Below are 16,751 nucleotides of genomic sequence, written 5' to 3'. Positions count from 1 at the left end.
GAGGGAAGCAGGAAATCATAGGGGATTGGAAGCACTATCTTAAGGGAGTCAGCTTATATGACTCTCTGTTGGAAGCAAACGGAGAGATGCATGGCCTGACGTGTATGCAAAGCAAACGAGAAGCAGACCAAGAAAGAATCAAACAAACAAACAACACAAAAAGTGTAGGGTAACATGAATATTCAAAAGAAATTACTCAAGGTGATGTCAAGGATCATTCAGTACGCATCGACCCAGTATCGCGGCTTGAATGTACTCAGCACACCTGTATTCGGAAATCAGAGGCGTGCATTTATATTCGTAAATATTGATTCATATGAGCATATCGTGACCTAACCCAAGTGCCGATTTGGAATCCAATGGATTCCTAGTCCGTGATATAGACATGCAAGTCTTCCAACAGGATGAATGAATGCCATATTCTACACAACGTCGAGAAGAAATGGCACTAGCCTATAACAAGGAAATGTAGCTCCACAAAAGTGTACTAAGTTCAAAAGAGACAGGCAGCAAAGTGCACATTGGGGATTGTATCATTCCTAGGAATTTCAGCCCCCTTGAAACAAATGGATAGATGTACCGTGCATGCGGGTGTTTCAGCAGAAATCAACCGACGGCTATGTATTGCGGGTGTGCCCATTTTACAGGAACAATAGTTTCCCTTAGTGGGTCTCTGTGTACTGTGAACTGTTAGAAAGTTTAAAGACGTGTGAAACATTCAACTGAAAATGGACACACTTCCCTCCGTTGCTACAATGCATACAGATCTGAACAAAAGGAAAGAGGGAAGAACAAAGGCCCATGGGACGCTAGTGGGTAGAATCACATTTACCATAAGAACCTCTCGTCGGATGCAGCCCCTCCCCCAACACTGACAAGATGCAGCAGCCATTGGGGATGGCAGTTAGCCGTTGGATTCCAGGTGGAATGTTGGTGTGTACCGCGAGGCTTGCTGTGGCTGGTGGATCCTAGGTAACCGGGCAGAGTTCTGTGGGTGGATGAGTGCGATGGAGGGGCTGCCGCCCTCTGTGGAGCTTGGCTTAGGTCTTTGGTCCGGGAAGCTGTGTCAGTTCGAGATACTGCTGCTGCCCAAAGACCTGAGTTCACGGGTCAGTTTCCAGAACCTAAAAGGGCAGACAGTGGAAGATCTGCCTGTCTTCATCTTACTGGAGAGGCTCCGAGGTCCTTTCAGACTTGCCCAGTCCTGTTGAAGTCGACTTTATGGGAGACACGAAGAGAAGCTGGCCGAAAACATGGCTGCACGGATTGAGGAGAGATGCGAACACATTGATGAGAGATGTTCTGCTACAATAGAGAATACTGGCCTGGAGACAGCTGTAGAGGATAGCAGGCTCGAAAGGCATTCATGAGACATATTGAACCTCGCTGATACTAGCAGAAACCTACGGAGGGCCACCGTGGACTGGAGGAAGTTCCTCAATTCTCTGCTCCAAGAACGGGTCCAAGATCCCTGACGTCTAAAGAGAAGAGATGGCAGAGATGATAAAAACGCTCATGTTCTTGAAAGAGGTCAGATAATCCACACGACCCAAGGGGCAATTCCAAGCCATTCAGATCAAAGTGCACCAAGCCCAGGTAAGCCTTTTCCCAGGTTTGGGCCTAGCTATCAAGCACTTGCTCTTCCCTCCCCTCCACTCAGGCATCCATTTTGAGGGATCAGTACCTGAGCTGCAATGAAGCCAGTAACAGAAGAGCAAGCCCCTCCTAGAATCAGAGTTCCTCTAGCTTCCATCCTCTGTGAACAACAGGGAACCCCATAAAGGTCAAATACTCTCGTATGAAATAGATAGGAATTGAATACTTAGCTCCCACAAAGAAACGATGGCCTTCCGCTAGATTCAGCAAATGCTGGGTTTATGTCTTCTCTGGGGTGAAGGGAGTGTGGTAAGTGAGGGGAATCTTTGACTGAACTTGAATCTGTATTAGGCCTCCGTTTTTCAAGACAGTCTAGGTAAATATTAGAAGTCAGATAGTGAACGGAACTGTAAAAGTCGCCAATGACATGAAAGACACAGCTTATCTGGACCGTCTTTCAATTGAGTCAAGCCCCCGGGGGCAATCTATCATGGGGGTGCAGACTTGGTTGCATTCAAGTGCTTTACCCAACATGATCGGATGATTAAGCGTTCTCATCACTGATAGAAGAACACCTGGTTCTCAGTAGCCTAGCATAGCTGCAGCAGGGTTCTCATAGCTATAATGCCTCTAGGTTCTTTGGATTCAAAGCTAAATGTATATATTTAGTTCGTTTCCTCTTGTATTTTCCTTGAGAGGGATGTTACACCTTGAAATGCCAACATTGAGCAGTAGGTGTCATCGGGAGTAAAGGGCACCACATGCACAAGTGAATCCAAGCTTGGGGGTTATTTCATGTTTCCATTAGTTATTTCATGGTTCCTGTTGGTTTCGGAGGCTTCAACAGTAAAGAGCTGACATGACCCCTTTAACAGTTCGGACTGCTAGTTTGCATTCTATCTGTCTATGTTTTCCTTAGAGCTGACAAAATGTTACCGAAATTGACAAGTCTGGCTTCTAGGTCGATTTAGTATGTTTCAGAAACTAACTTCATTTTCGTATAACTCCCAAAACATTTCTATAAATTCTATTAAATTTTTCAAGACTGCAAATGAGATATCAACACAATGTCAAAACTGGAGTCTTCGGACAATCCCTCCCACCACGGCTGTATAGAAACAAAGAGATAAAAAAAAATCACATTTCTGTGAAATGTATCTGGAAAGTGTTGATTCATCGATGCCCAGTTGACAGAGAAGCAGTGCAACCTGCGCTCACTCGCTCCCATGGACACAGCAATGGAAACATCCACTCACCCAGCCCTTGGCCCAGGACACTTGCCGAAGAGAGGTCTGTTACTTCCAAAGACAGGATGAGGCCTCAGAACACCTGGAAGCAGGAGAAGGAAAAGCAGGGAATGGATACCAGTGCATGGTCTGAGCCCTGTTGATGGAGCAGTAAAGGTGAAACTCTCTTTAACTTGGACGCACACTCTCAAGCGGACAGGAGACATGGGACTGAAGGTGATGCGCTGAGTGTTAGAAGAGTGCACAGCAGATGCTTGGCTGACAGAACTCAAAGAATCCAGTGCAAAATATCCCCACAGTTGATTCTGAGACCAAGATCAAAGCTGCCAAATTTGAGGTAGCAGAGGCAGCGTTCAGGGGGGGATACGGCTACGGATGGTGGCACACGCTGAGTCTCAGGGATCTGGAGTGCGTTGTGGGATGTGGTGGGTCCTATCAAGAGAGCAAACCGACCTGGGACCCCAATGACCAAGCAACCACCCTGGCGCGCGCAATTGAAGTTATCGATATGTCCCATGGCCACACCCAGTGCATCTGCAGGACCAGAGACCAATTTGGCATTTTACCAATAGAGCATGTGTGGGGCTGAATCAGAGATATTGTGCATCGGGTCTGAGGGATCCAGGGGGCCTTGGGTTTGAATACAGAATGAAAAGCCTTAGGATCTGCTACATTCATAACCTGGGCTGTGATTATGGTTTGGTTTGAGGCACAGGATGTACAACAGCTCTGTGGTTGCCTTCGTGCACCCGTGCCACAAGGATGAGAGGACAAGGAAGTGTGGTCCAAGATCACAGCGTGAGAAGAGGAAGGATGTCCTTCAGTTTATCTCTCAAAAGCGGATGCTACATTTTGGATGGCATCGGCACGGTTCGGCAGCGAGGACACCAAGTTCGGGCTGCGGGATCATTCCAGCAGGCCCTGATGTGTGACATCCATAGATATGCTTCCACTGGTGTTTCTGTAGACAGAGAAGCTCTTGGAAGAACTGGTTTCAGTGGGACATTCCCGTGGCACTACAAAGCACAAGCGCACTCACACTCTGCTCTTCTGGAAACACTCCAAAATAACATAGAGTAGAATGCAGAGCTGAGAACCTTTAGAAGCTCCATTTCCACCAGAGGAAGTGTCCTGTGCTCTTTCAGATTTGTGAGATAAGCGTAATCAAAGTGAGGTTATCCTAATCGAAATAGTATGGGGTGTTCATCACAACAAAGGCAACACCAGCAATTGGAGATAGACCAGACAGCACACACAGGAACAGGACATGGCATCAATGTCTAAGAAAATTTGTCCTCACAGAAGTCCCATGCAATTGTGTAGAGCCAAGAGTCTAAAGATTTCACTTAAGCAAGCCCTAGAAGTCTACATTAGATACCTGAAATTACCTGACCAGTAGAGATGAAGAAATACAGTAAAAGGAAAAGGAAGTACCATTTTCAGTTCCAAAGAGATTGAAGGCCCTAAAGATAAGCTTTCAGACAACTAGACTGCAAAACGCTCTCCAGAGCAAGTATTGAAAATGGAGGTGAGGGAAACACTGAAGAACAACAGTGTCTCAGAATCACAAAAGGCAGAATACCAGAAAAGGGGAAGAGAAAGCCTAAAGACAAGCCAAATAATATCAGAAAACTCAGTGGATGAGAAAATATCAGGGCTAACATTCCGTCCTAAGCAGACGAGATATTGCAGAGGGACGCGTGAAAGACTTTGAAGACAGGGGAACAGAAATCCCTCGTTCAGAAGCACACATATTAAAGCAAGTGCAAACCAATGAAAACATTGCTGTTGAATCCTGGTTGAAGACAAGGCATGAAAGACTAAAATTCGAAAGAGTCCCAGATGGAAAAGCAAGAGATAAAGAAACAAACAATGTTTGAAAAGTTATGTGTAGAAAAATCAGACTGAAACTTGCTGAAAGCCAAGATAGAATCATCTAGGCGAATTCAGGAAGTACACAGCGTCCAAAAGAGGTGGAATCCCAATAGACTTAGCAGCAGCTGTATGATCCAAATCAACAAAGTTCATGAGCATCCCAGTGATTTAAAATGCGCCTGGAGGAAAGCAACATAGTCACAAGAGAACCTCCAGAGGGGTTTCAGCTGCTATCTCAGCAGCAATATTGCAGGACAGGGAGGAGTGCCAGGACATAGACCATAGCTTGAATGGCAAAATGCTGCCATCTAGGGTAGCCTATGCCACATGACCACCATTTCTAATAACAGCAGAGCTAGAGAATGCCACAGACCTGCAAATCTTAAAAGAATTCAGCAGTTCGAAACTTATCCTAAAAGAAAGGTTGAGAATTCTCCCCTGAAGGGATAAGCAGCAAGATGAAATGGAAAGAAGAAAACCCTTATTGGAAATGCAAGAAGAGCATGAGGGGAAAAGAAGAAACAAGAAGAAGGCAAGGAGGACATCAAAACCCTAAAGATGGGAGAGGGAAGCAGGAAATCATAGGGGATTGGAAGTACTATCTTAAGGGAGTCAGCTTATATGACTCTCTGTTGGAAGCAAACGGAGAGATGCATGGCCTGACGTGTATGCAAAGCAAACGAGAAGCAGACCAAGAAAGAATCAAACAAACAAACAACACAAAAAGGGTAGGGTAACATGAATATTCAAAAGAAATTACTCAAGGTGATGTCAAGGATCATTCAGTACGCATCGACCCAGTATCGCGGCTTGAATGTACTCAGCTCACCTGTATTCGGAAATCAGAGGCGTGCATTTATATTCGTAAATATTGATTCATATGAGCATATCATGACCTAACCCAAATGCCGATTTGGAATCCAATGGATTCCTAGTCCGTGATATATACATGCAAGTCTTCCAACAGGATGAATGAATGCCATATTCTACACTACGTCGAGAAGAAATGGCACTAGCCTATAACAAGGAAAAGTAGCTCCACAAAAGTGTACTAAGATCAAAAGAGACAGGCAGCAAAGTGCACATTGGGGATTGTATCATTCCTAGGAATTTCAGCCCCCTTGAAACAAATGGATAGATGTACCGTGCATGCGGGTGTTTCAGCAGAAATCAACCGACGGCTATGTATTGCGGGTGTGCCAATTTTACAGGAACAATAGTTTCCCTTAGTGGGTCTCTGTGTACTGTGAACTGTTAGAAAGTTTAAAGACGTGTGAAACATTCAACTGAAAATGGACACACTTCCCTCCGTTGCTACAGTGCATACAGATCTGAACAAAAGGAAAGAGGGAAGAACAAAGGCCCATGGGATGCTAGTGGTAGAATCACATTTACCTTAGGACCCTCTCGTCGGGTGCAGCCCCTCCCCCAACACTGACAAGATGCAGCAGCCATTGGGGATGGCAGTTAGCCGTTGGATTCCAGGTGGAAAGTTGGTGTGTACCGCGAGGCTTGTTTTGGCTGGTGGATCCTAGGTAACCGGGCAGAGTTCTGTGGGTGGATGAGTGCGATGGAGGGGCTGCCGCCCTCTGTGGAGCTTGGCTTAGGTCTTTGGTCCGGGAAGCTTTGTCAGTTCGAGATACTGCTGCTGCCCAAAGACCTGAGTTCACGGGTCAGTTTCCAGAACCTGAAAGGCAGACAGTGGAAGATCTGCCTGTCTTCAGCTTACTGGAGAGGCTCCGAGTTCCTTTCAGACTTGCCCAGTCCTGTTGAAGTCGACTTTATGGGAGACACGAAGAGAAGCTGGCCGAAAACATGGCTGCACGGATTGAGGAGAGATGCGAACACATTGATGAGAGATGTTCTGCTACAATAGAGAATACTGGCCTGGAGACAGCTGTAGAGGATAGCAGGCTCGAAAGGCATTCATGAGACATATTGAACCTCGCTGATACTAGCAGAAACCTACGGAGGGCCACCGTGGACTGGAGGAAGTTCCTCAATTCTCTGCTCCAAGAACGGGTCCAAGATCCCTGACGTCTAAAGAGAAGAGATGGCAGAGATGATAAAAACGCTCATGTTCTTGAAAGAGGTCAGATAATCCACACGACCCAAGGGGCAATTCCAAGCCATTCAGATCAAAGTGCACCAAGCCCAGGTAAGCCTTTTCCCAGGTTTGGGCCTAGCTATCAAGCACTTGCTCTTCCCTCCCCTCCACTCAGGCATCCATTTTGAGGGATCAGTACCTGAGCTGCAATGAAGCCAGTAAGAGAAGAGCAAGCCCCTCCTAGAATCAGAGTTCCTCTAGCTTCATCCTCTGTGAACAACAGGGAACCCCATAAAGGTCAAATACTCTCGTATTAAATAGATAGGAACTGAATACTTAGCTCCCACAAAGAAACGATGGCCTTCCGCTAGATTCAGCAAATGCTGGGTTTATGTCTTCTCTGGGGTGAAGGGAGTGTGGTAAGTGAGGGGAATCTTTGACTCAACTTGAATCTGTATTAGGCCTCCGTTTTTCAAGACAGTCTAGGTAAATATTCGAAGTCAGATAGTGAACGGAACTGTAAAAGTCGCCAATGACATGAAAGACACAGCTTATGTGGACCGTCTTTCAATTGAGTCAAGCCCCCGGGGGCAATCTATCATGGGGGTGCAGACTTGGTTGCATTCAAGTGCTTTACCCAACATGATCGGATGATTAAGCGTTCTCATCACTGATAGAAGAACACCTGGTTCTCAGTAGCCTAGCATAGCTGCAGCAGGGTTCTCATAGCTATAATGCCTCTAGGTTCTTTGGATTCAAAGCTAAATGTATATATTTAGTTCGTTTCCTCTTGTATTTTCCTTGAGAGGGATGTTACACCTTGAAATGCCAACATTGAGCAGTAGGTGTCATCGGGAGTAAAGGGCACCACATGCACAAGTGAATCCAAGCTTGGGGGTTATTTCATGTTTCCATTAGTTATTTCATGGTTCCTGTTGGTTTCGGAGGCTTCAACAGTAAAGAGCTGACATGACCCCTTTAACAGTTCGGACTGCTAGTTTGCATTCTATCTGTCTATGTTTTCCTTAGAGCTGACAAAATGTTACCGAAATTGACAAGTCTGGCTTCTAGGTCGATTTAGTATGTTTCAGAAACTAACTTCATTTTCGTATAACTCCCAAAACATTTCTATAAATTCTATTAAATTTTTCAAGACTGCAAATGAGATATCAACACAATGTCAAAACTGGAGTCTTCGGACAATCCCTCCCACCACGGCTGTATAGAAACAAAGAGATAAAAAAAAATCACATTTCTGTGAAATGTATCTGGAAAGTGTTGATTCATCGATGCCCAGTTGACAGAGAAGCAGTGCAACCTGCGCTCACTCGCTCCCATGGACACAGCAATGGAAACATCCACTCACCCAGCCCTTGGCCCAGGACACTTGCCGAAGAGAGGTCTGTTACTTCCAAAGACAGGATGAGGCCTCAGAACACCTGGAAGCAGGAGAAGGAAAAGCAGGGAATGGATACCAGTGCATGGTCTGAGCCCTGTTGATGGAGCAGTAAAGGTGAAACTCTCTTTAACTTGGACGCACACTCTCAAGCGGACAGGAGACATGGGACTGAAGGTGATGCGCTGAGTGTTAGAAGAGTGCACAGCAGATGCTTGGCTGACAGAACTCAAAGAATCCAGTGCAAAATATCCCCACAGTTGATTCTGAGACCAAGATCCAAGCTGCCAAATTTGAGGTAGCAGAGGCAGCGTTCAGGGAGGGATACGGCTACGGATGGTGGCACACGCTGAGTCTCAGGGATCTGGAGTGCGTTGTGGGATGTGGTGGGTCCTATCAAGAGAGCAAACCGACCTGGGACCCCAATGAGCAAGCAACCACCCTGGCGCGCGCAATTGAAGTTATCGATATGTCCCATGGCCACACCCAGTGCATCTGCAGGACCAGAGACCAATTTGGCATTTTACCAATGGAGCATGTGTGGGGCTGAATCAGAGATATTGTGCATCGGGTCTGAGGGATCCAGGGGGCCTTGGGTTTGAATACAGAATGAAAAGCCTTAGGATCTGCTACATTCATAACCTGGGCTGTGATTATGGTTTGGTTTGAGGCACAGGATGTACAACAGCTCTGTGGTTGCCTTCGTGCACCCGTGCCACAAGGATGAGAGGACAAGGAAGTGTGGTCCAAGATCACAGCGTGAGAAGAGGAAGGATGTCCTTCAGTTTATCTCTCAAAAGCGGATGCTACATTTTGGATGGCACCGGCACGGTTCGGCAGCGAGGACACCAAGTTCGGGCTGCGGGATCATTCCAGCAGGCCCTGATGTGTGACATCCATAGATATGCTTCCACTGGTGTTTCTGTAGACAGAGAAGCTCTTGGAAGAACTGGTTTCAGTGGGACATTCCCGTGGCACTACAAAGCACAAGCGCACTCACACTCTGCTCTTCTGGAAACACTCCAAAATAACATAGAGTAGAATGCAGAGCTGAGAACCTTTAGAAGCTCCATTTCCACCAGAGGAAGTGTCCTGTGCTCTTTCAGATTTGTGAGATAAGCGTAATCAAAGTGAGGTTATCTAATTCGAAATAGTATGGGGTGTTCATCACAACAAAGGCACCACCAGCAATTGGAGATAGACCAGAGAGCACACAAAGGAACAGGACATGGCATCAATGTCTAGGAAAATTTGTCCTCACAGAAATCCCATGCAATTGTGTAGAGCCAAGAGTCTAAAGTTTTCACTTAAGCAAGCCCTAGAAGTCTACATTAGATACCTGAAATTACCTGACCAGTAGAGATGAAGAAATACAGTAAAAGGAAAAGGAAGTACCATTTTCAGTTCCAAAGAGATTGAAGGCCCTAAAGATAAGCTTTCAGACAACTAGACTGCAAAACGCTCTCCAGAGCAAGTATTGAAAATGGAGGTGAGGGAAACACTGAAGAACAACAGTGTCTCAGAATCACAAAAGGCAGAATACCAGAAAAGGGGAAGAGAAAGCCTAAAGTCGAGCCAAATAATCTCAGAAAACGCAGTGGATGAGAAAATATCAGGGCTAACATTCCGTCCTAAGCAGACGAGATATTGCAGAGGGACGCGTGAATGACTTTGAAGACAGGGGAACAGAAATCCCTCGGTCAGAAGCACACATAGGAAAGCAAGTGCAAACCAATGAAAACATTGCTGTTGAATCCTGGTTGAAGACAAGGCATGAAAGACTAAAATTCGAAAGAGTCCCAGATGGAAAAGCAAGAGATAAAGAAACAAACAATGTTTGAAAAGTTATGTGTAGAAAAATCAGACTGAAACTTGCTGAAAGCCAAGATAGAATCATCTAGGCGAATTCAGGAAGTACACAGCGTCCAAAAGAGGTGGAATCCCAATAGACTTAGCAGCAGCTGTATGATCCAAATCAACAAAGTTCATGAGCATCCCAGTGATTTAAAATGCGCCTGGAGGAAAGCAACATAGTCACAAGAGAACCTCCAGAGGGGTTTCAGCTGCTATCTCAGCAGCAATATTGCAGGACAGGGAGGAGTGCCAGGACATAGACCATAGCTTGAATGGCAAAATGCTGATATCTAGGGTAGCCTATGCCACATGACCACCATTTCTAATAACAGCAGAGCTAGAGAATGCCACAGACCTGCAAATCTTAAAAGAATTCACCAGTTCGAAACTTAACCTAAAAGAAAGGTTGAGAATTCTTCCCTGAAGGGATAAGCAGCAAGATGAAATGGAAAGAAGAAAACCCTTATTGGAAATGCAAGAAGAGCATGAGTGGAAAAGAAGAAACAAGAAGAAAGCAAGGAGGACATCAAAACCCTAAAGATGGGAGAGGGAAGCAGGAAATCATAGGGGATTGGAAGCACTATCTTAAGGGAGTCAGCTTATATGACTCTCTGTTGGAAGCAAACGGAGAGATGCATGGCCTGACGTGTATGCAAAGCAAACGAGAAGCAGACCAAGAAAGAATCAAACAAACAAACAACACAAAAAGGGTAGGGTAACATGAATATTCAAAAGAAATTACTCAAGGTGATGTCAAGGATCATTCAGTACGCATCGACCCAGTATCGCGGCTTGAATGTACTCAGCACACCTGTATTCGGAAATCAGAGGCGTGCATTTATATTCGTAAATATTGATTCATATGAGCATATCGTGACCTAACCCAAGTGCCGATTTGGAATCCAATGGATTCCTAGTCCGTGATATAGACTTGCAAGTCTTCCAAAAGGATGAATGAATGCCATCTTCTACACTACGTCGAGAAGAAATGGCACAAGCCTAAAACAAGGAAAAGTAGCTCCGCAAAAGTGTACTAAGATCAAAAGAGACAGGCAGTAAAGTGCACATTGGGGATTGTATCAGTCCTAGGAATTTCAGCCCCCTTGAAACAAATGGATAGATGTCCCGTGCATGCGGGTGTTTCAGCAGAAATCAACCGACGGCTATGTATTGCGGGTGTGCCCATATTACAGGAACAATAGTTTCCCTTAGTGGGTCTCTGCGTACTGTGAACTGTTAGAAAGTTTAAAGACGTGTGAAACATTCAACTGAAAATGGACACACTTCCCTCCGTTGCTACAGTGCATACAGATCTGAACAAAAGGAAAGAGGGAAGAACAAAGGCCCATGGGACGCTAGTGGGTAGAATCACTTTTACCTTAGGAACCTCTCGTCGGATGCAGCCCCTCCCCCAACACTGACAAGATGCAGCAGCCATTGGGGATGGCAGTTAGCCGTTGGATTCCAGGTGGAATGTTGGTGTGTACCGCGAGGCTTGTTGTGGCTGGTGGATCCTAGGTAACCGGGCAGAGTTCTGTGGGTGGATGAGTGCGATGGAGGGGCTGCCGCCCTCTGTGGAGCTTGGCTTAGGTCTTTGGTCCGGGAAGCTGTGTCAGTTCGAGATACTGCTGCTGCCCAAAGACCTGAGTTCACGGGTCAGTTTCCAGAACCTGAAAGGGCAGACAGTGGAAGATCTGCCTGTCTTCAGCTTACTGGAGAGGCTCCGAGGTCCTTTCAGACTTGCCCAGTCCTGTTGAAGTCGACTTTATGGGAGACACGAAGAGAAGCTGGCCGAAAACATGGCTGCACGGATTGAGGAGAGATGCGAACACATTGATGAAAGATGTTCTGCTACAATAGAGAATCCTGGCCTGGAGACAGCTGTAGAGGATAGCAGGCTCGAAAGGCATTCATGAGACATATTGAACCTCGCTGATACTAGCAGAAACCTACGGAGGGCCACCGTGGACTGGAGGAAGTTCCTCAATTCTCTGCTCCAAGAACGGGTCCAAGATCCCTGACGTCTAAAGAGAAGAGATGGCAGAGATGATAAAAACGCTCATGTTCTTGAAAGAGGTCAGATAATCCACACGACCCAAGGGGCAATTCCAAGCCATTCAGATCAAAGTGCACCAAGCCCAGGTAAGCCTTTTCCCAGGTTTGGGCCTAGCTATCAAGCACTTGCTCTTCCCTCCCCTCCACTCAGGCATCCATTTTGAGGGATCAGTACCTGAGCTGCAATGAAGCCAGTAAGAGAAGAGTAAGCCCCTCCTAGAATCAGAGTTCCTCTAGCTTCATCCTCTGTGAACAACAGGGAACCCCATAAAGGTCAAATACTCTCGTATGAAATAGATAGGAATTGAATACTTAGCTCCCACAAAGAAACGATGGCCTTCCGCTAGATTCAGCAAATGCTGGGTTTGTTTTCTCTGGGGTGAAGGGAGTGTGGTAAGTGAGGGGAATCTTTGACTCAACTTGAATCTGTATTAGGCCTCCGTTTTTCAAGACAGTCTAGGTAAATATTAGAAGTCAGATAGTGAACGGAACTGTAAAAGTCGCCAATGACATGAAAGACACAGCTTATGTGGACCGTCTTTCAATTGAGTCAAGCCCCCGGGGGCAATCTATCATGGGGGTGCAGACTTGGTTGCATTCAAGTGCTTTACCCAACATGATCGGATGATTAAGCGTTCTCATCACTGATAGAAGAACACCTGGTTCTCAGTAGCCTAGCATAGCTGCAGCAGGGTTCTCATAGCTATAATGCCTCTAGGTTCTTTGGATTCAAAGCTAAATGTATATATTTAGTTCGTTTCCTCTTGTATTTTCCTTGAGAGGGATGTTACACCTTGAAATGCCAACATTGAGCAGTAGGTGTCATCGGGAGTAAAGGGCACCACATGCACAAGTGAATCCAACCTTGGGGGTTATTTCATGTTTCCATTAGTTATTTCATGGTTCCTGTTGGTTTCGGAGGCTTCAACAGTAAAGAGCTGACATGACCCCTTTAACAGTTCGGACTGCTACTTTGCATTCTATCTGTCTATGTTTTCCTTAGAGCTGACAAAATGTTACCGAAATTGACAAGTCTGGCTTCTAGGTCGATTTAGTATGTTTCAGAAACTAACTTCATTTTCGTATAACTCCCAAAACATTTCTATAAATTCTATTAAATTTTTCAAGACTGCAAATGAGATATCAACACAATGTCAAAACTGGAGTCTTCGGACAATCCCTCCCACCACGGCTGTATAGAAACAAAGAGATAAAAAAAAATCACATTTCTGTGAAATGTATCTGGAAAGTGTTGATTCATCGATGCCCAGTTGACAGAGAAGCAGTGCAACCTGCGCTCACTCGCTCCCATGAACACAGCAATGGAAACATCCACTCACCCAGCCCTTGGCACAGGACACTTGCCGAAGAGAGGTCTGTTATTTCCAAAGACAGGATGAGGCCTCAGAACACCTGGAAGCAGGAGAAGGAAAAGCAGGGAATGGATACCAGTGCATGGTCTGAGCCCTGTTGATGGAGCAGTAAAGGTGAAACTCTCTTTAACTTGGACGCACACTCTCAAGCGGACAGGAGACATGGGATTGAAGGTGATGCGCTGAGTGTTAGAAGAGTGCACAGCAGATGCTTGGCTGACAGAACTCAAAGAATCCAGTGCAAAATATCCCCACAGTTGATTCTGAGACCAAGCTCCGAGCTGCCAAATTTGAGGTAGCAGAGGCAGCGTTCAGGGAGGGATAGGGCTACGGATGGTGGCACACGCTGAGTCTCAGGGATCTGGAGTGCGTTGTGGGATTTGGTGGGTCCTATCAAGAGAGCAAACCGACCTGGGACCCCAATGAGCAGGCAACCACCCTGGCGCGCGCAGTTGAAATTATCGATATGTCCCATGGCCACACCCAGTGCATCTGCAGGACCAGAGACCAATTTGGCATTTTGCCAATAGAGCATGTGTGGGGCTGAATCAGAGATATTGTGCATCGGGTCTGAGGGATCCAGGGGGCCTTGGGTTTGAATTCAGAATGAAAAGCCTTAGGATCTGCTACATTCATAACCTGGGCTGTGATTATGGTTTGGTTTGAGGCACAGGATGTGCAACAGCTCTGTGGTTGCCTTCGTGCACCCGTGCCACAAGGATGAGAGGACAAGGAAGTGTGGTCCAAGATCACAGCGTGAGAAGAGGAAGGATGTCCTTCAGTTTATCTCTCAAAAGCGGATGCTACATTTTGGATGGCACTGGCACGGTTCGGCAGCGAGGACACCAAGTTCGGGCTGTGGGATCATTCCAGCAGGCCCTGATGTGTGACATCCATAGATATGCTTCCACTGGTGTTTCTGTAGACAGAGAAGCTCTTGGAAGAACTGGTTTCAGTGGGACATTCCCGTGGCACTACAAAGCACAAGCGCACTCACACTCTGCTCTTCTGGAAACACTCCAAAATAACATAGAGTAGAATGCAGAGCTGAGAACCTTTAGAAGCTCCATTTCCACCAGAGGAAGTGTCCTGTGCTCTTTCAGATTTGTGAGATAAGCGTAATCAAAGTGAGGTTATCCTAATCGAAATAGTATGGGGTGTTCATCACAACAAAGGCAACACCAGCAATTGGAGATAGACCAGACAACACACACAGGAACAGAATATGGCATCAATGTCTAGGAGAAATTGTCCTCACAGAAATCCCATGGAATTGCGTAGAGACAAGTGTCTAAAATTTTCACTTATCAAAGCCCTAGAAGACTACATTATATACCTGATATTACGTGATCAGTAGAGTTGAAGTAGTACAGTAAAATAAGCAATATGTACCATTTTCAGTTCCAAAGATATTAAAGGCCCAAAAGATAAGCTTTCAAACAACTAGACTGCAAAACGCTATCCAGACCAAGTGTTGAAAATGGAGGTCAGGAAATCACTGAGGAACAACAGAGTCTCAGAATCACAAAAGGCATATTACAAGAAAAGGGGGAAGATAATGTCTGAAGACGAGCCAAAGTATATCAGAAAACTCAATGGATGTGAATATATCAGGGCTAAAATTCAGTCCTTAGCAGACTAGATAATGCAGAGGGACGCGTGAATGACTGTGAAGACAGGGGAACAGAAATCCCTCGGTCAGAAGCAGACATAGGACAGCAAGTGCAAACCAATGAAAACATTGGTGTTGAATCCTGGGTTAAGACAGGGCATGAAAGACTAGAATTCATTAGAGTCCCAGATGGAAAAGCAAGAGATAAAAAACAAAAAATATCTGAGAACTTATCTGTTGGAATATCAGACTGAAACTTGCTGAAAGCCAAGAAAGAGTCATCTATGCAAATTCAGGAAGTACACAGCGTCCAAAGTAGGTGAAATCCCTATAGACCTTCCAGCAGCGGTATGATTCAAATCAACAAAGTTCACGAATATCCCATTGATTTAAAATGCACCTGGAGGAAACAACATAGTCACAATGGAACCTCCAGAGAGGTTTCAGCTGATATCTCGGCAGCAATATTGCAGGACATTGAGGAGTGCCAGGACATAATTCACATCCTGAATGGGAAAATGCTGCCATCTAGGGTAGCCTATGACACATGACCGCCATTTCTGATAACGGCAAAACTGGAGAATTCCACAGACCGGCAAATCTTAAAAGAATTCAGCAGTTCAAATCTTATCCTACAAAAATGGTTGAGAAATCTACCCTGAATAAAAAATCAGCAAGGTGAAGTGGAAAGAAGAGACCTTTATTGGAAATGCAAGAAGAGCATGAGTAGCAAAGAAGAAACAAGAAGAATGTAAGGAGGACATCAAAACCCTAATGTTGGGAGAGGGAAACAGGAAATCATTGGTGATTGGAAGCACTATCTTAAGTAAATCAGCTTATATGACTCTCTGAAGCGAACCGAGAAATTCATGGCCTGATGTTTTTGCAAAACTAACGGTATGCAGACCAACAAAGATTCAAACAAACAAACAAACAAGCACCAACTGTGTATGGTTGGCTGACATATACCAAAGGAACAATGATTATTCAAAAGAAAATACTCAAGGTGATGTCAAGGATCATTCAGCACGCATCGACCCAGTATAGCGGCTTGCATGTACTCAACACACTTGTATTTGGAAATCAGAGGCGTGCATTCATATTCGTAAATATTGATACTTAAGAGCATATCGTGACCTAACCCAAATGCCGATTTGGAAGAAAATAGAGTCCTAGTCCGTGATATAGACTTGCAAGTCTTCCAACAGGATGAATGAATGCCATATTCTTCCCTACGTAGAGAAGAAATGGCATAAGCCTATAACAAAAACAATTAGCTCTGCAATAGTGTACTAAGGGCAAAAAAGACAGACAGTAAAGTGCACATTGGGGTTGGTTTCATTTCTAGGAATTTCAGCCCCCATGAAACAAATGGATCCATGTCCTGAGAGTGCGGGTGTTTCAGCAGAAATCAACCGACGGATATGTGTTCCGGGTGTACGGATATTATAGGAACATAAATTTCCTTTATTGGGTCTCTGTGTGCTGTGAACTGTTAGAAAGTTTAAAGACGTGTGAAACCATTAACTGAAAATGGACACACTTCCCTCCGTTGGTACTGTGCATACAGATCTGGACCAAAGAAAGAGGGAAGAAGAAAGGCCCATGGGATGCTAGTGGGTAGAATCACATTTACATTAGGAACCTCTCGTCGGATGCAGCCCCTCCCCCAACACTGACACGATGCAGCAGCCAT

General features: G+C 45.4%; 2 long non-coding RNA genes across 2 annotated transcripts in view; both read right to left on the bottom strand.

The window, feature by feature from the left end:
* Nucleotides 1-1,202: 1,202 nt before the first annotated feature.
* On the bottom strand, nucleotides 1,203-6,253 carry LOC140693392 (uncharacterized). The gene is made up of 3 exons (XR_012069128.1): nucleotides 6,114-6,253; nucleotides 2,853-2,925; nucleotides 1,203-1,478 (listed from the first exon to the last, which is right to left on the bottom strand). It is a non-coding gene; the product is annotated as an uncharacterized lncRNA (long non-coding RNA).
* Nucleotides 6,254-6,488: 235 nt separating this feature from the next.
* LOC140693382 (uncharacterized) overlaps nucleotides 6,489-16,751 on the bottom strand; it is a 61,677-nt gene continuing 51,414 nt past the window's right edge. The window contains exon 16 of the long non-coding RNA XR_012069117.1: nucleotides 6,489-6,758. This is a non-coding gene — a long non-coding RNA (uncharacterized lncRNA). The remainder of the gene's footprint in view (nucleotides 6,759-16,751) is intronic.

The sequence above is a fragment of the Vicugna pacos genome, unplaced genomic scaffold (assembly GCF_048564905.1).
Source record: "Vicugna pacos unplaced genomic scaffold, VicPac4 scaffold_19, whole genome shotgun sequence".
Lineage (NCBI taxonomy): Eukaryota > Metazoa > Chordata > Mammalia > Artiodactyla > Camelidae > Vicugna > Vicugna pacos.
The sequence above is the reverse complement of the archived record's forward strand: the minus strand, read 5'-3'. Positions and strand labels throughout refer to the sequence as shown.